The sequence below is a fragment of the Corvus hawaiiensis genome, chromosome 6 (genome assembly GCF_020740725.1).
Source record: "Corvus hawaiiensis isolate bCorHaw1 chromosome 6, bCorHaw1.pri.cur, whole genome shotgun sequence".
In the NCBI taxonomy this organism is placed as follows: Eukaryota; Metazoa; Chordata; class Aves; order Passeriformes; family Corvidae; genus Corvus; species Corvus hawaiiensis.
The window spans coordinates 61,228,534-61,238,481 of record NC_063218.1 but is presented as its reverse complement, the minus strand read 5'-3'; positions in this window follow the sequence as shown (position 1 = coordinate 61,238,481).

Here is a 9,948-nt window from a genome sequence, read left to right as displayed (position 1 = left end):
CACAGCTCCAGGATGACTCTCCCCAGCAGGGCTGTGGGCAGCCAGAGTGGCTCGGAACCCCCCCTCCCCTCTCCACTGCGGCCAAGATTTCAGCCAAAGCGGCAACCTCTGTCCAGCAGAGGTCAGGTGACCAACAGCAATAAGCCACACAGCTGCAAGGCCAAGGTGAGATTAACCCTTTTATTGCTGTGAAGAGCTGAAAACCTGAGGGAAGAGAAAGAGGAGATGCTTAAAGCTGAAATTCTGTTGTGAAGCTATGATATGTCAGAGTATCCCGTTGTAATTTCATGAAGATATGGGGGGTGGAGTGTTCAGCTCATAAGCAAAAGCACCTGCGCTGAGATAGGCAGATGCTGAAGCAGCTGTAATTTAATGAGAAGTTTGGACAGGGAGAGATGGACCAGATGAGGACTTTTGCTCCAAATGGGAAAGGAGAAAACCTCAGTTCCTAGAGATGCTCCCAGAGATAGTCCTAACGATGAAGATGAGGAAGACGCTTCGCTCCCAGGGAAGGAGAAGGGCCTCTGGTTTTTTGTTTCTGAACGGCTCAACCATAAAATTGTACCCCAAAAAACTTCAAGAGTGGACCCTCGAAAGCAGTTGCGGGAAAAGCTGCAAGTCGGGGGAAGGGACTCACATGCGAGCAGAGAGACTCCTCTTCCTAAATGGATTGAACAATATTTGGAGGTGGGCGGCTGTCTCGTTGTGATACTGTTTTCATAGCACAAGCAAGAAGAGACTTCTCTTTCTAAATGGACTGAACAAGGTTATTATGGAAGTGGTAAACAGACTGAACATCTTAAGGGTTGTCTTTTTACATTGTCAGTGGGAGAACGGAGGAAGGTGGGGGGAGGAGGAGAGTTCTGAAGGTGTGGTATAATTTTTTTTTTCCTTCTTTTAGGTCTGTTAATAAACTTCTTTATATTCTTTCAAGTTTGGTGCCTGCTTTGCATTTCTCCTAATTCTTATCTCACAGAAGATAAACAGTAATGAGTATTTTGGACCAAACCACTACACTAAACTGGTGTTTCCGCCCGGTTACAAACCCAACCCGCTACACCTCTTTTTATAAAAGAGCATTGTTGGTAGCAGAAATAACTGAATACTACTGTCTCCTATCTTTTTAAAATAAAATTCTTAACACAGTGATTAACTTCTTGCACAAAAAATATAAAATTAGTGGGACCACAGCAAATGGAGGTAGTTGGACTAGTCTCCTTGTACGGTACAGCTGGGATGAGCTGTCTAGGCTTTTAACCAAACTTTGCCATCCCACGTTTTTTCTATTATTACTGTGAGAGAAATTAGTTGTAAGCAAACTGAAGCAGTTCACCAAAGAAAGTGTCATGATGATGAAACCTCATGAAAGAAATAGTTCAGAACAGGTTTATAATTTGTTCTGTCTCAAAGGAGTATTTTAGGAATAAGAGATGCTTTTCTGTGAGAAATTGTGAGCATCTGGCATTTTAAAGAACCAAATAGTATTTTCAAGATTAGTTTTCTGTCTCAGTACTATCATGAAGTAATATTTTTGAAATTTTGCTGATATTTTAAATATTAATCAGGCACATATGATTCTGTTTAGACATTCTTGGTACACTGAATTACAGAAATTACAAACATTTTATGAATTGAAGCAGTCTGATAAATAGAGACAAGTCAAGGTCTGCTTCTGGCAAAATGTTACAAAAGTATTTATGAATATTCAAAAATTACATAACTTTACTAATGCTGGTGACTTTTCCATGTTCCATCTCACATGTTCCTTTATTTCATCACTCAATATTCTTATTTCAAGTTTAACTTACAATGATGAGGTAAAACTAGTTATAGAAAAATGTTACAGCGGGAATTCTGTAACACAATGCACCAAACCAGGAGTCCCGTGGAAAGGAAATATATATGGACGGATTCTTGATAGATGTTTCAGAGATGTTTATTTCTCCAGCCGCATGGCCGAGATCTGCCGAGGAACTGTTCCAGTCACGGGACCCGAGGGTCCTTGCCCACGCAGGGAAACACCAACCAATGGGGAACAAGGCTGACCAGGGGCTAGGGAAACCCAGTGCCTCCCCTCAGGGCCCCTCTCCCAGGGCTACATGGCAGGGGGAGGAGAACCCAACAGAAAAAGGTGCTAGAGTTGTTAATATTGGAAAGCTACAAGCTTGTGGAGAAAGGGTCCTTGTTGTATTTCCAGATAATTCTCTCCCTGTAGTACAATAGCTTTGAAATTACTGTGCAGTAAAGAACACCATCTAGATTCCCAAGCAGAAGTAAAATTTTTCAGTCCTCTATCTGGATTCAGGAAAAGAGGTGGCTGTTGCAGCAGCAAGATGAAGTGCGGAATCTGAAGGAGAAAGGAAATACAGAATCACAGAATCAGCTAGGTTGGAAAAGATCTTTAATCTAGTCCAACCTATGACCTAACACCTCCTCATTAACTAAACCATGGCACTGAGTGCCACGTCCAGTCTTTTCTTCAACACCTGCAGGGACGGTGACTCCTCCACCTCCCTGGGCAGATGATTCCAGTGCCCAATCACTTTTTCTATAAAGAATTTTTTTCTTATGCCTAACCTAAACTTCCCTCGGTGCAGCTTAAGACTGTGTCTTCTCATTCTGTCAGTTGTTATCTGGGAGAAGATACCAACCCCCACCTGGCTACAACTGTTGCGGTGGCTAAGTCCACTTTACACCCCTCAAGTTCCCTTAAAAGTGCTCTCTCCTTACAACACTGTGCTAGAAAGTTCTCCCTTTGTCTAGATTCTGCTGGTCACTGGCCCTCTCCCCCTCCCATCCCCTTTCCCATTAGCCCCTGTTACTCCATTCAACCTTGCCTCTGCCCCCTAGCCCTCAGACTATTGGTTTTGGATGCTCTGCCCACCTTTGGGAGTTTTCGAGATAAAACGGGTGCAGGCTTTCAGTTGTTGTTCATGTTGTTGGACTTGGTGCATCTATCCAGCCTGTCTAGGGCCCTTTGCAGAGCCCTCCTACCCTCCAACAGATTGACACATGCTCCCAGCTTGGTCTCATCTGCAAATTTGGTGATGGTGGACTCAATCCCCTCATCCAGGTCATCAGTAAAGATGTTAAACAGGACTGGCTCCAGCACAGATCCCTGGGGGACCCCACTAGTGACTGGCCATCAACTGGATGCAGCACCGTTCACCACCACTCTCTGGGCCTGGCCATCCAGCCAGTTCTTAACCCACCAAAGAGTGCACCTGTCCAAGCCGTGGGCTGCCAGCTTTTCCAGGAGTTTACTGTGGGAAACAGTGTCAAAGGCCTTGCTGAAGTCCAGATAGACAACATCCACAGCCTTTCCTGCCTCCACCAGGCAGGTCACCTGGTCGTAACAGATCAGGTCAGTCAAGCATGACCTACCCTTCCTAAACCTATGCTGGCTGGGTCTGATACCCTGTCCATCTTGTAGGTGCCATGTGATGGCACTCAAGATGATCTGTTCCATTATCTTGTTAGGCACCGAGGTCAGGCTGACTGGCCTGTAGTTTCCCGGATCCTCCTTCCAGCCCTTCTTGTGGATGGGCGTCCCACTGGCCAGCTTCCAGTCATCTGGGACCTCCCCAGTGAGCCAGGACTGTTGGTAAATGATGGAGAGCGTCTTTGCAAGCTCATCTGCCAGCTCCCTCATCACCCTGGGATGGGTCCCATCTGGTCCCATAGATTTATGAGCATCTAAGTGGCTCAGCAGGTCTGACTGCTCTGACTGCTTCCTCCTGGATAACAGGGGGACCATCCAGCTCCCTGACACCATCTACCAGCCCACGAGAACAGTTGTCCTGAGGACAACCTGTAGTTCTGTTGAAAACTGAGGCAAAGAATGTGTTAAGTACGTCTACCTTTTCCTCATCTTTAATTACTAAATCCCTCCCACATCTAATAGAGAATGGAAGTTTTCCTTACCCTTCCTTTTGCCATTAATGTATTTATAAAAATATTTTTTATTATCCTTCACAGAAGTTGCCAATTTGAGTTCTATGTGGGCTTTTGCCTCTTTAATTTTTTTTCTTCATGCCCTAGCAACCCCCTTAAACATTTCCTGAGATACCTGACCCTCCTTCCAAAGGTGATACACCCTCTTTTTTTTTTCCTTAGTTGCTTCAAAAGCTCCTTGCCCATCCAGGCTGGTCGTTTTCCTTGTCAGCTCATATTTCAGCACATAGGAACAGTCTGTTCCTGTGTCTTCAAGATTTCTGTTTTGAAGCAAGCCCATCCTTCTTGGACTCCTTTGTCTCCTTTTAAGGGCTGCTTCCCAAGGAACTCTCAAAATGAGTTTCTTGAGTGGGCCAAAGTCTGCCCTTCAGGAGTCCAGTGTGTAAGTTTTATTGATGCCCTCCTTGTTTCACCAAATATTGAAAATTCTATAATTTCATGATCACTGTGCCCCAGACGGCCTCCAACCACCACATCTCCCACCAGCCCATCTCTGTTTGCAAACAGCAGGTCTAGTGTAGTCTGTGCCCTGGTAGGCTGGCTCACCAGCTGAAAGTGTGTGCAGGACAAGAAGTTGTGCTCCACACACTCTAAGAACCTCCTGGAATGCCTCTTCTCTACTGTGCTGCATTCCCAGCAGATATCTGGTAGGTTAAAGTCACCTACAAGAACAAGGGCTGGTGATCTTGAAACACCCTCCAGCTGCTTGTAGAATAAGTTATCCACCTCTTCTTCCTGGTTGGGTGGTCTATAACAGACTCCCACCAGGATGTCAGCCTTATTGGCCTTCCCCCTGGTTCTTACCCGTAGGCACTCAACTTTCTTGTCATTAGTTTCAATTTCCATGGCATCAAGAGCCTCTCTAATATAAAGAGCTACCCCTCCACCTCTTCTTCCTCTCCTGTCTCTTGTGAAGAGCTTGTAGCCATCCGTTGCAGTGCTCCAGTCATGTGAGTAGTCACACCACGTCTCCATGATGGCGACTACACCATAGCTTTCCTGCTATACCATGGCTTCCAGCTCCTCGTTTGTTACCCATGCTGCGTGCATTAGTGTACATGCACTTCAGCTGGGCTGCTGATTTCACCCCTGACTCTGGCTTATCACCCTTGCGCTTGCTTCTGAAGAGCCCAGTTGTATCCCTTTCCCCCTTTGAACATAGTTTAAAGCCCTCTCAATGAGTTCCACCAATTCATGGGCTAGAATTGTTTTGCCCTTAACAGATAGACGGAGCCCATCTGGCTCCAGCAGGCCAGGTCCTGTGAAAGTTGCCCCATGATCAGAGAACCCAAAACTCATAGCCCCACAAGCCCGCAGCAGTGAAGTTGAAAGAGAGCCTGGAGTCTCACTGGGGAAACCAAGGGGAAATGGGTGGCACGGGAGGCAGAGGTGCACCTATGCTGTTCTGCGCTGGTTCTGGAGCAAGGTCTATGAAGTCAAAGACCAAGTTTTTCCAACTATTACAGTGAGCCATGTGCCAGCCTTGGTACAAATGTGTGTTTGTGAGCTGGTACAATCCAATACTTGACGTAGTTCGAGTAAATAGGAAACTGTCTGACTTGAGCCAGACAGTGAGCTTTTCAAACTTAAATAAATATTGGATGCTTTATAGAGAATAATTCAGCCTTGCAGATTTTGAAATGAAAGTGTTCTATAAATTGGAAATAATGGGACAAGCAAAATGTATCAGAATATTTGTAACAGTTTTCTCAAATTCGGCATTAGTATCTTGGCAACAAGTATTTGGGACTACTGTTTATAAATAGCCAGGGTCTGAAAAATGTATCTAAATGGTTTGGCATCCTCAGGAAAGCATTCATACTTCAGTAATCACTCTCAGACATGGAAGACTCAATATATACTTAAATTTTATCAGTATCTCTGACATTCATCCATCAGAAGAAAACAGCCTCCCACTCACCTCCAGTGTCTGCTCTGAATTGTAAAAGGCTCAGTTGTGCACCACAGACCTGTATTTATGCTTCTCTGACAATACTGGAAATAGTTTGTATTCTCTGGGAGCTGGAGGATGATTAGGAGCAATGTTTAACTGGTGGGAAGAGCAAGGCAGGGTCAGGTGAAGCGTCCTGCATAGAGTAATGCATAGGAGGTCTCTGGAAGAACTTGAAATAAAATGTATCTGCCTTCACAAAAGATCTCTGTGGCATTTGAAACATGACAGACTAATGTGACTGACAGTTAAAATAATCTGCTCATTTGCAGGCGAGCATTCTCAAGCACTGCATCAGTCTGATTGGTTTGAAATTTAACAAATTTCTGTTATATTTCTGAGCAGCGCCTGACCTCTTCAAGACTTCCAGACTCACTCTTCTATTTCAAATTTACTACTTTAAATTTCTATTGAAAGCAGCCTAGATTTTTATTATGAATGCACAATTCTGGGTATTGAGAACAGCCTTTAAAATGTTTCCTCCTATATGAATTTCATGGACAATATTTCTGACTATACTTCCTGAAAAAAGATACAGCTTGTTTGATTAAAGTTTATGAAGGAATTGCAAAATATCTGCAGTGATATATCACTTCCAAAAAAAAAAAACAAAAAGCAAATCAGAATTAAGTGGACTGAGTGGAATGAATTCTTGACTCTGTCTGAAAGGGATTGAGAATAAAACTTAGGGGATGGATGCTGTACAGGAGAGCAGTTTCTGGTTGAAGGTACTTTTGTTCCTATCTGTTCAAGTTTTGGTACCACTGAAGTGCCCTTCAGACAACACAGAGCAGGATCAACACACAGTTCCCTGTTAAATAGACTTTTCTTTAAGTTTGCTGGCTGAACAGCAAAGAAGCCATCACAAGATGAGTAGCTGGCCTGTTAATCACAGCATCACTGAAGTGTATATATTGAGTTTTGCGAGATGTTAATCATCTGCCATTTTTTATGATGATAAATGAAAACCTTCTGCATGTAGAGCTTATCTGAAGAGTGAGTCTCTGAAGGAGAGCATCATGTCAGTGTTTCATATTTATTCTCTTTCACTGGTTCCCAGACAAAAACCTATTGAATTACAAAAAAATGACATTGTGTTTTAACTGTGAGCTTCACCTGACCCTAGGAATCAATCCCCAGACTTTAGGCATTATGGATTAATCAAGATGACAAGAACTGTGGAAGAAGCATTGGTAATTCTGATAATCATATCTTATGGTTTATGAACAGAACTCCACAATTCAGTGCCCTTACCAAGTCTCTCCAAAGCATGTGGCACTTCCCCTATCCCCTCCAAGTGGAGGCACAAAAGGCAAAGATCGTGGGCTGAGGTAAGAACAATTTACTTTAAACAGCAATGAGATAAGAAAATTATCAGTAAAAGCAACAACATTAATAACAAAGGGTATAAGATAATAAATTATTCACATGGACAAATATCACGGTATCCCGCAATGGTAGGGAAGAGAAGAGAGATCCAGCAGGCAGGAATTATGCAGCAACATTCCTTTATTTAATTATTTTACAACTCTTTTATAGACTTTTTCTTCATAATCTAATTGGTCAAAGAATCCTAAAACATCCATTGTCAAAATATTTTCCTACTGTACTATAAACAAAGCTTAGCAAGGTTGCAGGTGTTCATAGTTTATAGAACTCTACTAATATCTTCCATGAGAGAGAAGACTATCTCACGGGATTGGAAAGAAGCAAGAGAAATTCTTGCTAGCTGCATATTTATGTCCACAATTCCCCCTTTTTATTTTATAAGACAACAATTCTACTAGGTATTAATCCTAAATAGAAATTTACATCAGTTATTAATTCTAAATATAGCTTTAAGGGCTTTAACTATCTGAATCCATAACAAGAAATTTAAAGTTCAGTCTCTGCTTGAGGAAGGACCATCCCAGTCTCTGCTTGTGGAAGGAAGGACCATCCCAGTGTCTGCTTGCGAACACATTTTGAAGGTAGCCATTGCACCCCAGTATCTGTGGAAACGCAAGCATACCCACAACCCCAAACGATAAGCTCATGCAGACCTTCCCACTGGTTAGTGAGTAAATTCCATACCCAGACTTTTGCCCGAGGCAGTTGTGTCTTGCCTGAAGACTGCAATGAGAGAAAATGATTCAGAACAGGATTATTTGAATTTTGTGGTACTCTATGATGATTAATTGTCTACAAAGCTTTTTCTAGTTGGCTCTGTGAGGTTTCTGCATGCATTCCCCCTTTTTGGTTTTCCAAAACACGCTTCAAAGTACCATGAGTGCGTTCGACAATGGCTTGGCCAGTAGGAGAACGTGGGATATCAAAGGTATGGTCTGCACCCCATAGGTGCAACAACTGCCGCGTCTTCTCCAAGGCGTAGGCAGGACCATTATTGGTCTTCACAATAGCCGGCACACCCAGGACCAAGAAAGACAATTTAAAATGGGCAATGACATCACGGCCCTTCTCTCCAGTGTGAGCAGTAGCCCACATAGCTGAGGAGAAAGTGTCAATAGACACATGCACATATTTAAGCCAGCCAAATTCAGAGATGTGCATTACATCCGTTTGCCTAATCTGCAAGGCTTTTAACCCTCTGGGGTTTATCCCCAGTGGCAAAGGCACAGCGAGTCCGTGACAGTCAGCACAAGCGCTGACAATGTCGCACACTTTGGTTGGCGTTAAATGAAACTGCTTCTGCAGGGTATGTGCACTTTGATGGAAGAAACTGTGCGATGCCTTGGCTTGTGCAATTTTGTCAGGCTGAGGCCCTACCCACACAGGGTTGGCCAGCATGTCAGCCCTGGCATTGCCTTCTGTTAGAAAACCTGGTTAATCGGTGTGGCTTCAAATGTGCAGAATGTAATGCGGGTGAACTCAAGAGTGAATTACAGACCACAAGGTTTGCAATAGTGAAAACAGAGCCGCATTGTTCACCTCCTTCAGAAATGAACAATCTAAGTGTTGGGTTATATCTGCTATGTAAGCGGAGTCAGTAACCAAATTCAAAAGTACCTGTGAGAATTGCTGAAAAGCCATGGTAAAAGCCCTTAATTCAACTAACTGAGCAGAGCCTGACTCGTGTTCCTTCAGCACCTGCCATTCCGATCCCTCCTTCCAGGTAACAATGGCTTTCCTAGTTTTCCCAGAACCATCTGTAAAGATGGTGGGTCCTTGCACCAGCACTCGACTATTTGTCAGCCGCAAGGAAAGTATGGTCAATTTTGCCAACTGCAGTAATTTATGGCTGGGCAGGTGGTAAGTGATCTGCCCTGAAAAGTTTTGCAGCGCACTTTGCAAAGGAGCACTATGGATAAGGCTCCACTCAAAGTGTTCCTTCGAGATCGGAATGATAATTACTGCAGGATCCACAGCCATCAGTTGCAAACACTGTTGGCGGCATTTGATTATCAGAGAAGTGACCAATTCAAACACCGTGGTTGAGGTCCTTTTCGGCTGATGAGGCAAAAAGACCCATTCTAGGAAATGCAAAGGATCAGGCCATTGTGCATTCCACTGGCCAATGATATCTGTAGGATGGAGGTCTGGAATAGTAATGTAAACAGTGATAGCAATGGAGGGATCCACTCCATAAACCTGACGAGCGGAAACAGCCCATTGGACTTCCTGCAGCACTCGTCGTGCTTCCGGAGTCAGCTCCTGAGGTGAATTCAGATCAGGGTCCCCCTTTAATATATTAAAAAGCAAAGAAAGTTGCTTCGCAGTTAGACCTAAATAAGATCATAACCATTTGATGATGCCCAGCAGCTTCTGAGCATCATTCAAGGTTTTAATTGAATCGGGAATTGTACCTCTTCGCGTTGGATAGTTTAGTCCAAAATTTTTACTCCTAAATATTTCCAAGGAGGATGCTGTTGAACTTTCTCCGGAGCTACCTCTAATCCATAGGCATGCAGAGCAGCGAGCAGCTGAGGCTGTATTCTCAGCAGCTCGTCCCAGGTGGATGCTGCCACCAGGATATCATCCATGGAATGGTAGCAGCATTCATCAGGAAACTGCTTGCGGACTCCGGGTAAAGCTTGAGCAACATA